The sequence below is a fragment of the Alosa pseudoharengus genome, unplaced genomic scaffold, assembly GCF_046254945.1.
Source record: "Alosa pseudoharengus isolate Yale_2024_CS ecotype anadromous, Long Island Sound unplaced genomic scaffold, YU_APseudo_1.1 YU_APseudo_1.1_scf_17, whole genome shotgun sequence".
Lineage (NCBI taxonomy): Eukaryota > Metazoa > Chordata > Actinopteri > Clupeiformes > Clupeidae > Alosa > Alosa pseudoharengus.
This window is the reverse complement of record NW_027468640.1, coordinates 756,197-768,696: the sequence shown is the minus strand read 5'-3', so window position 1 is coordinate 768,696 and position 12,500 is coordinate 756,197. Positions and strand designations below refer to the sequence as shown.

General features: G+C 41.3%; 1 protein-coding gene across 3 annotated transcripts in view; it reads right to left on the bottom strand.

Annotated features, from left to right (window-relative positions):
- The window catches only part of ppargc1a (peroxisome proliferator-activated receptor gamma, coactivator 1 alpha), a 121,379-nt gene that overhangs the window by 60,511 nt on the left and 48,368 nt on the right, over positions 1–12,500 (bottom strand). The gene's annotated exons all lie outside the window — the stretch shown is intronic.

Sequence of the window (12,500 nt, the reverse complement as noted above, 5' to 3'; positions counted from 1 at the left end):
GACAGCTACACACAGCTACAGAGAGATCTGAGACAGCTACACACTACAGAGAGATCCGAGACAGCTACACAGCTACTATTTCAAGGGCGCATGCATGGCCACAGCCTGCAGGAATGAATGCGTTGCACACCGATCTACAGACACCCCCATGCACAGACGGAAACATTCAAAGCCTTGATAATATTTGTCCATTTTCCGGTTTTGTTCGTGCATTGGTCACCTGAAAATTTAGTAGCCTATATAGTACAACATCTACATAATATCTTTACAACAACGCCTAATTATGACCTATTCATTTGGACAACTTTATACAGCCCTATAAAGGCTAAAGTTACCTTTAGTTTATTTCCAATTTACCGTTGTGTATGGCTTTAAACATTGTGTGCGCTTTAACATTAGCCTATAAGCATTATTCCAGCTGCGCTAAGGTTTTGACAAGCACCACAATTTTGCCTACCTTGTTGTAGCCCATCTGAAATAACTCCAAGCTTTGCTATGTTCCCTCCATCCTTTCGTTGTTTTCAAAAAACATTTTATATCCATGATGGCCTTGAAGTCTTGAGTTTGTGAATTTGCTTAAATAAGCTTATTATGTAGCCTAGAAATCTAGACGGCAAATTAATTTGCTCAGCCTGTACGTCTAGTATCAAACCATAGGGATTTCTATTGGCTGACGCCGTGGACGTCATCCAATCACAGTGCTCTAATTTGTTAGAGAGTCTTAAGGCGGGATTAACAGGATAACGACAGTCCTGCGACGGTGAACAACAAGGAAGGTGGCTATGGCGAACGAAGAACGGTTGTTTGAATCGCCGTTGGCGTCAACTTTGGAGGAGTTGGATTTTTTTTTTTTTTGAAAGTTGAACAACACAATGCACTTAAGTCATTCCTTTCGAAGAAGGATGTATTTGCCGTTTTGCCGACCGGATACGGATATGGTCGTAGCGCTGGCCTATTGCATGCCTAGGCAGTTTGAAAGACAATTCTCTGCCCGCCCCTTGGATTAAGCGAAGTGAATGGTTCGATTCCAGACTATACATTTCAATGATATAGGATGGCCCGCCAGGCTACTTATTATGTGCTGTTAACCAGCAACCATAGACAGTAAAAGAAAGCAGCAAGTAGCCTTGGTTACAATTTCTGTAGTTGCTGCGTCCATTCATTGTTATTCTCTCTCCTGCTCAAACAAAAGTTGTGCGTGCATTAAGTTGATGATAACGTGTTTACAAACTCTACTTTACATAAAATATTCTAAATAGCTTGTCATGCAGTTAATGGGATACTGTGCAGAGTTGGAAAGGTCAACTTAGAAACTGTTTCTGTTGCCGGATGGTAAGGTACAGCCGTAGCTTACACCTGCAGGAGCGCTTGCTTGGGCGCCTGTGTTGCGCAATGCACTTTGCTCCTCTCATCTATACGACGCAGTTCCCATTTCTCCAAACCATACAGAATTACAAGGACAAATATTACCACACGAGGGAAATCAGTGTGGTGTCCATTCAGATGTGAAAAAATAGGCAATAAATCTAGCGTACACATTTCCACGAATCACGGATGTGTTAATGACATAAATTAGGAAATATTAGAGGACTTAAGGAGATGTGATGTTGAACTGCATGCCGATGCCATTTAACCCAAATGCCCCAGCAGCAGCACGGGAGAGGAGAGCTTATCTGAAGATATGCATCATCTATGGAGAGGTAATGTTAGATTACATTGCAAAAATATCACCATGCATTCATAACCTCGTGATTCAGTGAGAGTGATCCCAAAACATCAGAAAGTATGTCTTTGTGACAATTCTGTATTACATTTTGTCAAGAGGAAAAATAGCTCACAATAGCTATGTGTTCCCAACTGAACAGTGCTTATAGCAATCAGGTATGGAACAAGCGTGCCTGTTGTTAAAGGGAATGTGAGATGACGCTCTGATTGGTTTATTGCATGTTATGCCCAAACCACACCCATGGGTAATGTAGCTACTTCAGACCACCCCATTTTAGATTTGCGTCGGGCGCAACAGTCATTTATCCCGCCGGTAAAATAGCAACAGTGCCCAAGATCCGCCCACAAAGCCACTTGCGTGTTGCGTTTTCATCAGGGTTCGAAATTAACGATGTCCTGACGTCTCAGGGACCATAAAAAATGCCTCCGGGACACAACAGAATGATGTCTAGGACAACTCTGGGACAGTAGAAAAATGGCAAAGCAAATTTCTAAATTGGTACTTTATTCCTAAACTGTTCACATGGGAATCTAAACGTATCTTTCTTGTCTGAATAAAATTATACAAAATTTGACCTGGCGTAATTTGACCTGGCGTTTGACCGAGCAGCTGGCAAAAGCAGCGCTAGCCAGCTGATCTATAAAGAAGCGGTTTTATACACACAGCCTTACAACACTGTTTACTGCTCTTCGAATCACTGTAGGCTACAATGTAATTTTTGGTACAAATATAATATATCCAAATGGGATGGGTGCTTGCGTTTCCTTAGGAATCCGCCATTTTGGTTTTGTATAAAAATAAATATTAAACACATATGCCGACACAAACAGGGCACGGGCGGTAGGCCTAATGGGTCACTTTCCAATATAGAGGTTAACTTACCTAACTAGAAGGCAGGTAGGCTAGGAAATGCCATTTGTTTTCATGACTTTGCGAACATTTTTGACTGATAGTGTAGGCCTGGTTACAGTGGTGTTATAAAAAAAACCAAGATGACAGTCTAGACAGACTACAGACTAAAACGCTGCGTGTTTTCTGTCAGTGACAGACGAAACGTCACCAATACCATGCTGAGCTAAATAGCCTACTGCAACTGCGATTTGACAAAACGTTATAGGCTATTGAGAAAATAAACGAATACCGGAGAGCCTATCTGACTGCTTCACTTCGGTAAAGTTAGACAGAAATTTCTACTTATTGTTTTCACTTAGATCTGTGGCCATGACATCACACCAAACTGACTGAAATTAAAGACACGTGAAAATAGATTATTGACGGAATGTTTCAAAACGACGGACAATGAGAACGTCTAGCGCAACCTCAAAAAAGAGCCAAAAGCGCAACCTCTGAAAATGAGTGTTGTGTGAAACAGCAGATGATTAATGTTAATAAAATGGTGTTTAATAGCCTAAATTAAGTGTTCAGAACTTATGGTGGACCAGAATGGGTTAATTAAGTGGTGCAAGTTACTGATTATTATGCTGTTTATTACATAGAATGGGAAAAAAACAAGAACTTGAATTTGGGACACTGGTGGTTAAGTCCGGGACAGCTGCGGGACACTGAGAAAAAAAGTTAATTTCGAGCCCTGGTTTTCATACTTCCGTTTCAGATCGTTAAAGGAACACGCCACCCAAAATCAGTAGTAATATATGTTCTTACCTTAACTTTCACGAGATGAGTCATACCTCTCCCGCGCCGGTAGGTGCACTCAAACGCTCTGTCGCGCGGCGCGAATGTGTTAGCATGTTGCTATGCTAGCGGGCTCTGCCGTGGCCGTAGAGAGAGGAACATAGCAGTAATCAAACACCTCCACATTTTCCCTACTTAAATACAGTTGCACGAGTAGTTGATAAAAATGTGTACGTCACACAACATGAAACGTGGCGATTTTCCAAGCGAATAAACAGGAGAACTACAATGTGTGGCGCAGTAGCACTTGGGAGTACTTCGACCTAGCGTGGTAATATTATTAACACCTAATTGTAGATCCTATCCACCACAGAGTTTAGAATCCATGCTGGATCGACCCTCAGCATCTCCCTCCCCTCTGAGCGAGAGAGAGGCACACACACTAGAGATGCGCTGATGGGCTATTATTTCAACCATAACTGCATAGCAAAACTTATCATCCATCAGCCATCCATCAGCACCAAAGTTTGTTGACCAATTTTCAAAACTGCACCCGCCCATCCGTTGGTTGTTTTAATGTAGGCTATATGGGTGATGCAGCGCTGCTGACGTGAGGCTAGAAAGCCCTTGCCTGTTCTAGAAAGACTGATCTAATGCAGCAAATATATTAAAAGGCTAAAGTCGTACATTGGCTAGGCCTATCCCCAGAATATCAGCAGCAAACTCAGTCTCTGTCGCGCAAAACATTCTCCACATTTTTAGCTAAATTTTCATGTACCACATCAGCATTTTTGTTCAGTGAATCTTTTGTAAATTGCTTTACAATTACCGTCGGGCCCTTGTCAGCAGACTTCGGCTTGCCTCTTGCCACTATTCACTCCTTGTCTTCCGATGTCATTTCTGAGTCATCTACAGATGTTTACACACATTCACCTCCCTAAATAGAACCAACTTGACGTTGACTTCAACCTGTGTTATATATCCTAGATGAGACTGCCTGGGTTATTTTGTTTAGATAATAGCCTATATATAAAACACATAAGTGTAGCCTACCTTTCAGGGAATAGGCATTTAAAAGAGAGACAGAGAGTGATATGACTCAGAAATGACATCGGGTGATGGCAGTGCGAGATGTTCAGAACGTAAGAGCTAAAACTTCTACAAACTCAATAACATCCACAGCGGAAAAAGAAGGTAAGAAAAATAGTCGGAAAACTTAGATGTGTAAGGCAAGCAAGCAAGTTTGGCGGTTGTTGAATGTGAACATGCACGTTGCACTGTTGTGCGGTGGACTTTCAGAATGAATGGAGTCGGAGTTTCTTTAGGCGTCATATTTGTCCGATGGCCTGCTATAAAATGAATTGCGATGTCTGTCTGAAAAAGACGCGCTCGTGCAGTCAAAATGAATGGGAGTCTTCAGAACAGGCTTGTCAGTCAACCTGACATAACCTAATAACCTATAAAGTAGCCTATAATGTGAATGACTTGTTATTTTATCAAGGATTTCTTTCTTTTTGCAAAAAATAAAGTACAATAGGCATTAATTAGTAGGCCAGGAGCATGCTGAAATTATGTGGCAAATTGCATTTTTTATTACAATGATAAAATTGTAAAAGGACGTGATCGAAGCTGAGGCAAGCCAGGCAATAGGCCTATAGGCCCGACGGTAATTGTAAAGCAATTTACAAAAGATTCACTGAACAAAAATGCTGATGTGGTACATGAATATTTAGTTAAAAATGTGGAGAATGCAATGCAATCAAGCATTTTGGACGATATATTGTCACAAGCTGCATGGCAGAATAGGCAACAGGCCGATGTGCGTTTTATTTGGAGACTGTTTTGCGCGACAGAGACTGAGTTTGCTGCTGATATTCTGGGGATAGGCCTAGCCAATGTATGACTTTAGCCTTTTAATATATTTGCTGCATTAGATCAGTCTTTCTAGAACAGGCAAGGGCTTTCTAGCCTCACGTCAGCAGTGCTGCATCACCCATATAGCCTACATTAAAACAACCAACGGATGGGCGGGTGCAGTTTTGAAAATTGGTCAACAAACTTTGGTGCTGATGGATGGCTGATGGATGATAAGTTTTGCTATGCAGTTATGGTTGAAATAATAGCCCATCAGCGCATCTCTAGTGTGTGTGCCTCTCTCTCGCTCAGAGGGGAGGGAGAGGCTGAGGGTCGATCCAGCATGGATTCTAAACTCTGTGGTGGATAGGATCTACAATTAGGTGTTAATAATATTACCACGCTAGGTCGAAGTACTCCCAAGTGCTATTGCGCCACACATTGTAGTTCTCCTGTTTATTCGCTTGGAAAATCGCCACGTTTCATGTTGTGTGACGTACACATTTTTATCAACTACTCGTGCAACTGTATTTAAGTAGGGAAAATGTGGAGGTGTTTGATTACTGCTATGTTCCTCTCTCTACGGCCACGGCAGAGCCCGCTAGCATAGCAACATGCTAACACATTCGCGCCGCGCGACAGAGCGTTTGAGTGCACCTACCGACGCGGGAGAGGTATGACTCAACGCGTGAAAGTTAAGGTAAGAACATATATCACTACTGATTTTGGGTGGCGTGTTCCTTTAAAATAGAGCCCATTATGTGTATGCTCTTCTATACATTCAGAACTGTGCATCAACTTTGCTTTGTCTGTCATTTGCTCTCTCCATGTAATAAAGGTCATGGGACCCCCTTTGTCACGAGTTAAGGGTATTCTGCCCAGAGGCGAATCAAGCTTTTTAAAAGTGTGGGGGTTGTGGGATAGGAAAATGAAACAATCTGGCCAAATTATAAATAACTCCCTACAGGGACGTTGTAAGTATTTTCTGAGAGGGGTGCGGACTATATTGGTGTCCGGGAGTTTCTCCCCCGAAAAAAATGTGAAATTCTGATTGCTAAACACACCATTTTAATGCAGTTTGGGAGGGACAGAAGAAGCAGTGCCTCTCATGTGTGGCTCATGTGACATGTAGGCCTACATGATCTACCCTACATGGAGACATATCTCATGTTATAAATCAAGAAATCATTTCAGAAATTATGTTTTGTACATATGGGTTAGCAAGCTACAATAAATTGCCTAACAGACAGCAGCCAAATTTCGAGGTATCACTAATACCTATTAAATAAATGTAAAGGACACAGAATAGTGACAGAACTGTAAGCTCAAATTCAAAAACGTTTGAAGTCTACCCAAACATATGCAAAGGGAATATAAATAAATTGTGTTGCATATAGCCAGCTTAATTAATGTCAATTTAAAGATTATGATTAGCAGTTTCTATGCTTTTTCCATTGAAAGTTACAGGAAGCCACGTTGTTGTTTAAACTATTGTTGCTTCTAGCCCACGTTACCTCCAGTTTCACTTGCTGCAGGGACGCACACATTGCATGAGCGCTCATAAGCGTTCTATTTGAGTTCTACATGATGGAAATCTTAGTTCTCAGATGTAGAACTCAAATGTGTCTTGACCCCGCTGTTTGTAAGAACATAAGATGTTCTAAATGGAACGTGATTGTATTTAAGACATTAAGATCTCCAGTAGGCTAGATGTAGCACTACGACACATTGACAGTGAAATGCCGCCGACATTTGTAAGATCAGATTAAATAAGACGTTCTAAATGGTACGCAATGTAATTAAGCTGTTCAGATCTTTTCCAAGGTCTTGGAGACGTATGTACGGAAGCTTATTGCTGCCACACTAAAAGAAATAAAATGGCTCAGTATTATGTAATTACGTGAAAAGTTTCTTGTTATAACAATATCTTTTTCATGTTTTAACAAGATATTTATCACGTTATTACATGAAATTATCACGTTATTTCATGATACTGATATTTTCACGTTATAACGTGAAAATATCATGTTATTTCAAGATATGATATTTTTATGTTTTAACAAGATATTTATCACGTTATTACATGAAACTATCACGTTATTTCATGATACTGATATGATACTGATATTTTCACCCTTCCCCACAGCCTTAGAAATGACAGCGATGACCTGACATGCAGGCTACCGAGCCAGAGCGGTCTATACATTCACCCACATTGCGTGAAGATTTGCATATTTATCAAAGCCCTTTCTCCCTCTTGCGTCAAGTTAGCGAAAGTTTTATTTATTGTGTTGATAAGAAGATAAAGCAGAACTATCAGGCTGTGTGAGCCATATATATACAGTCTATGGTGTGAGCAGGCTATCCTGCATAGAACCTCTCTATCGGCCTCCTTTTCAGCAGCTCTCTGCCGATACACACACATCCCTCTTCGCTGCTCCTCAGTCAGCTGGGAATTGACCACACACACAGCCTACACACTCATACACACATGCACAAAAACAAACTCTCATCAAGCAGCACTGTAATAACAGTCAGGGTGCAAGTTCATAGACACTAGTTATCATTTATGCAAGCCATGAGGTCTCGTGGCCTTGTTTCGTTTAGTTTCGTTATTTTGAAATAACGTGATAATTTCATGTAAAAACGTGAAAAAATCATATCTTGAAATAACATGATAATATCATGTTATAACGTGAAAATATCATTATCATGAAATAACGTGATAATTTCATGTAATAACGTGATACATATCTTGTTAAAACGTGAAAAAGATATTGTTATAACAAGAAACTTTTCACGTAATTACATAATACTGAGCCTTTTTATTTCTTTTAGTGTGGCAGCAATACGCTTCCGTACGTATGTGTGCTGACTGGGCTATGTATAACCTAGTTGATGACATGCACCCCCGCTTTCACTTTGACTCCCTGCATTTCTACATTGTGACAAAAACTGTCAGTCAGACAGTGAATTTTGGTTTACTAAATTAGCATAATGCGGTAACAATTATCATTTAAATTCTACCTGAAATCTGCTCACTGCAGACGTTATAATGCAGACCCAAGGAGCAGCACGCAGCCTTGAAAGACGCACACTTTGAATTTCTCTGGTTCTTCACTGGCTAACTTGATGTGATTGGCTGGATGACCGTTCAGTCAAATCAACAGACCTATGTGTCTCTGTGTGTGCGTTATGGTAGATACGGTTCCAACTCTTTACGGGAGCGTTTATTTCCATATTTTACTTTCATTTTAATCTGACAAAAAGTGTGGGGGATAGAATCGTGTTCCAGCAAAAGTGCGTACGTTATAACACCCACATCCCCCACGCTTGCTACGCGCCTGATTCTGCCTGAGGCAGTAATATTAGGAATATCCCGACGGGAAAGAGACTATGGCAAGAAAAGGATGTACATCTATTGTACTACCAATTATCTTACTTACTTGGAGTAGCCACATGACTTGCGTATGGTATATGGATCACATGCTATGTCCAAGAAGTGTCCATGTATTGTTGTATTTCTGCATGTATGAGAGTCTAGCCAATCTCTATGCTGTTTTCATGGACAGCAAGAATCCGCTTCGTTCGTTGTTTTAAAAAGGCTACGTTGTTTTTTGCTGCTACATTATCTCCAGTGGTTCAACAGTTTGTCTTGTGCAGATGCGCACACACATTGAATGAGCGCTCACACCACTACCCCCTAATACTATGCCTCTTTATTTGATAACACTAAATTAAGAAATATTTCCTATTCTGGAAAATGTTTAGGTACTTTTTCTTTTGGTGTGCGGTTCCATGATACCATTAAATTGTGCCTCAAATTATCCGCGGACCAGCAATCTCCTCGTTGAGGAGGCCCTAACCCTGCAGGTCATAGACACACACACACACACACACACACTAACCCTGCAGATCATAGACAGAGAAAGCATGCTCTGGGAACAGAACACAGCTGCATGTCCAGTGTAGCCATGAGAACAGAACACAGTTGCATGTCCAGTGTAGCCATGGGAACAAACCACACAGCTGCATGTCCAGTGTAGCCATGGGTCTGTCTACATGGAAAATTACAAGTGTCTTGGAGCGGCCGCACCCCCCGCACCTCCACTTCCAAACCTTCGGCTTTTTCTCTGGTGGTGGTGGAGATACGACTGCAAATGTCAACATTAGGCTACGTTATGTAGCTTAGCAACATTAGGCTACCTTATGTAGCTTAGCAACATTATGCCCTGTTCGATTTGTCTTTAGCGAACTCGTAGCTCGTCATTGACGTCATTTCCTATGAGCTGTTTGCGTTCTGTTTGTCAACCAGCTGCGCTACCGTGTGTTAGCATTTGGCTATTGTTACTAGCCAGTTTGTAATGAAGCAGTTTTACCCAAACAAACGTCTTAACATCATAGCAGATAGAGGTTGGACACTGTTGTTTCTACGACTGATTTAATGTGACACAAATCCAACAGAACTGCTAAAAAACATATAAGGCTGCATTTACTGGTAATGGGCGCAGCCATCTTGGAAATTCAAACTCGTAGTACTCTGAGCTAGACTGAGTTGACGAGTCGTGTTTGGACTTCAGAGGGTGTTTCCTTTGCAAGTTTGAACTGAAAACAGCTCGGAAAACAACTTGAAAAGACAAATAGAACGGGGCATTAGGCCACGTTATGTAGCTTAGCAACATTAGCCTACATTATGTAGCTTAGCAACATTAGGCTACGTCAGTGGCGGACCGTCAGGGCCTTCAAAGCCTTCTCTGAAGGCCTAACTATTTTCAAAGGAATGAAAAAGTAATAGTGTCTTTAATAACATTGCACTTTAGCATTATTATTAGCTTCTGCTTCTCCTTCCCCATCGTTCTCGACTACTGATATCCCACCGCTGTCCGATATATGATTTGATTGGCAGATTGTGTGAACAAATAGTGAGGGGGTGCGATACATTTTTATCCAATCGCACGTCTTCTCTTGTTAAGTCCCGCATCAGGCCTTCACAAGGAATCACTGCGTTTTCGGTACCTAAGCAACCATTAGAAATCATATGTTTGGATTCGGCTTGATTGATGGCTACATCTGACTGATTAGCCAATCAAATCGACCTGTTATGGCGAGGTAGGCAGGTCTGACTGCAGCTGGGCCTGCAATGTTCCAAAAGAATACCCGGAACCGTTCATCAAGAATTTTGACGCTGTCTGTTTTACGTGATGAACTTCGTGAGCAACTTCTGTCAGTCAGACAGACAAACATTCACTGGAAAAGTACATGTCACACTGACATGACTATGGTTATAGTTATGAACAGTAAATTGACCGTTTTTGTTTTAAAAGTATATATTGATACGCCTTCATTAAGCAAAATAATATAGGCTAATGTAACGTTACAGTGTCAGCTGGACTACATGTTAGCAAGATGCACATAACGTCAGCTAGCTCTGCACGTAGCTGGTAACCTATGCAGGAATTGGTAAGTTTTGTTTCATGTTTATTTGATAACATAGACTTGTAGTACAGTAGTACTAGATAGATGCTTGTTATCTGGCCCTTTTCTATATAAAAACTGTTTTTGTGCTGCTTGCAGACTGCAGTGTCTGCTTGGTTACTCTACTGTATGCTAGCTTGAGGAGTTGTTGGCTTTGGTGAAGATGTCTGGATCGGCATCTATGTGAAAACTGTCATTTGTCTTTGGTTCCCTGCCCTGCTAGTTTAGTCTGACTTTTTATCTCTCTGAGTTTTGTGGAAATTATTAGTGAAATCAGACCATCAGACCAGGCTATCAGACATTCTAAAATAGCCAACAAGCATTAGCAGCATTAGGGCAATACACATAGATATACAATACATCTGGTGACTTTTATGTTTAATAGCATGGTGGTGTGATGTGACATTTTTTTTTATAATTTCTGTTGAGACATTTTCTCATAGTGTAGGCCTACCGCGAAATAGTCTACGCTTGGCAAACACTGTAGGATAGCCTACTAGTTTCACGTGAGTAATCAGAGCAGCGTACCTAGAACAGTTGCACTGTAACGTTAACGTTAGAGCTACAACTAAATAGGAGAGCCACAGTCTGAAGCAAGTTTGCTGATGTCAGATTAAACTAGGCTACTAAATGGTTTGGACACATCATTGTAGACCGGTGGCAGTGCTATATGTGCGTGCGAGTCATGAACATAAATTAGGCAACCGATAGCCTAAATATTTCAAAGTAGTCTGCACAAACCCATACTTGAGTAAACTTGGTGTTCACTTTCAATATGACATGGACTAAATTGCACGTCTTTACTGGCAGCAGCAGGCAGAGGTTTATAATGTACTTGTGAATATGGGTGGTAAATAAATAGCCTAGCCTACTTTGCTGCTGAGGGTGATCTGTTAACCAATAAGCAATCGGAGCATTAATTGTTTGTGTAACGAAGATTCTAGTGCTACAGACTCGCGTAAGAGAGAGAAAACTCTCACATTTTAACGCTGAAATGTAAAAAAAATCTCCGCCGTAACGCCCCCCATTATTATTTTTGTCAAAAAATAGTCATCATTAAAGGCCTAACCACTGAACGCACGGTCCGCCACTGGGCTACGTTATGTAGCTTGTTCCCTTTGCGAATTCTGCTACCGACAGTTCAAACAAAACAGCCCAAAATAGCCTACACATTTTCCGCATTGATTCAGAAATCAGAGCACACACACACACACTACACACACGTTGACTGATCAGAAATCAAAAGACACACACACACACACACTACACACACATTGACTGATATCACACACACACACACACACATTGACTGATCAGAAATCAGAACACATATACAAACTATCACTCTCTCAGTCTATCTCCTCTCCTTCTGTCTCTCTCTCTCTCTCTCTGTACTTCTCTCTCTCTCTCTCTGTACTTCTCTCTCTCTCCCTTTCTCTGTCTCTGTACTTCTCTCTCTCTCTCCCTCTCTCTCTCTTTCTCTCCCTTTACTTCTCTCTCTCCCTCTCTCTCTCTCTCTCTCTCAGAGCTCAAGGGGAACATGAGGCATCAGAGTGTTTTTAGAACAAAATGCTGAAGCTGCCATCTCTGGGAGTCCCACTGAGCATCGCACACACACACACACACACACACTCATACATACTCTTTTTCACACACACACTAGCCCTACACACACACACACACACTGACAAGGCAGTTTACTTTCCTAATCCGACCCCTACTGAGCGGGTTCTGTCCACTGCACCTTGTACCAACAGTTGCAAACATGAGTGTGGGGAAATGACACACACACACACGCACACACACATACATA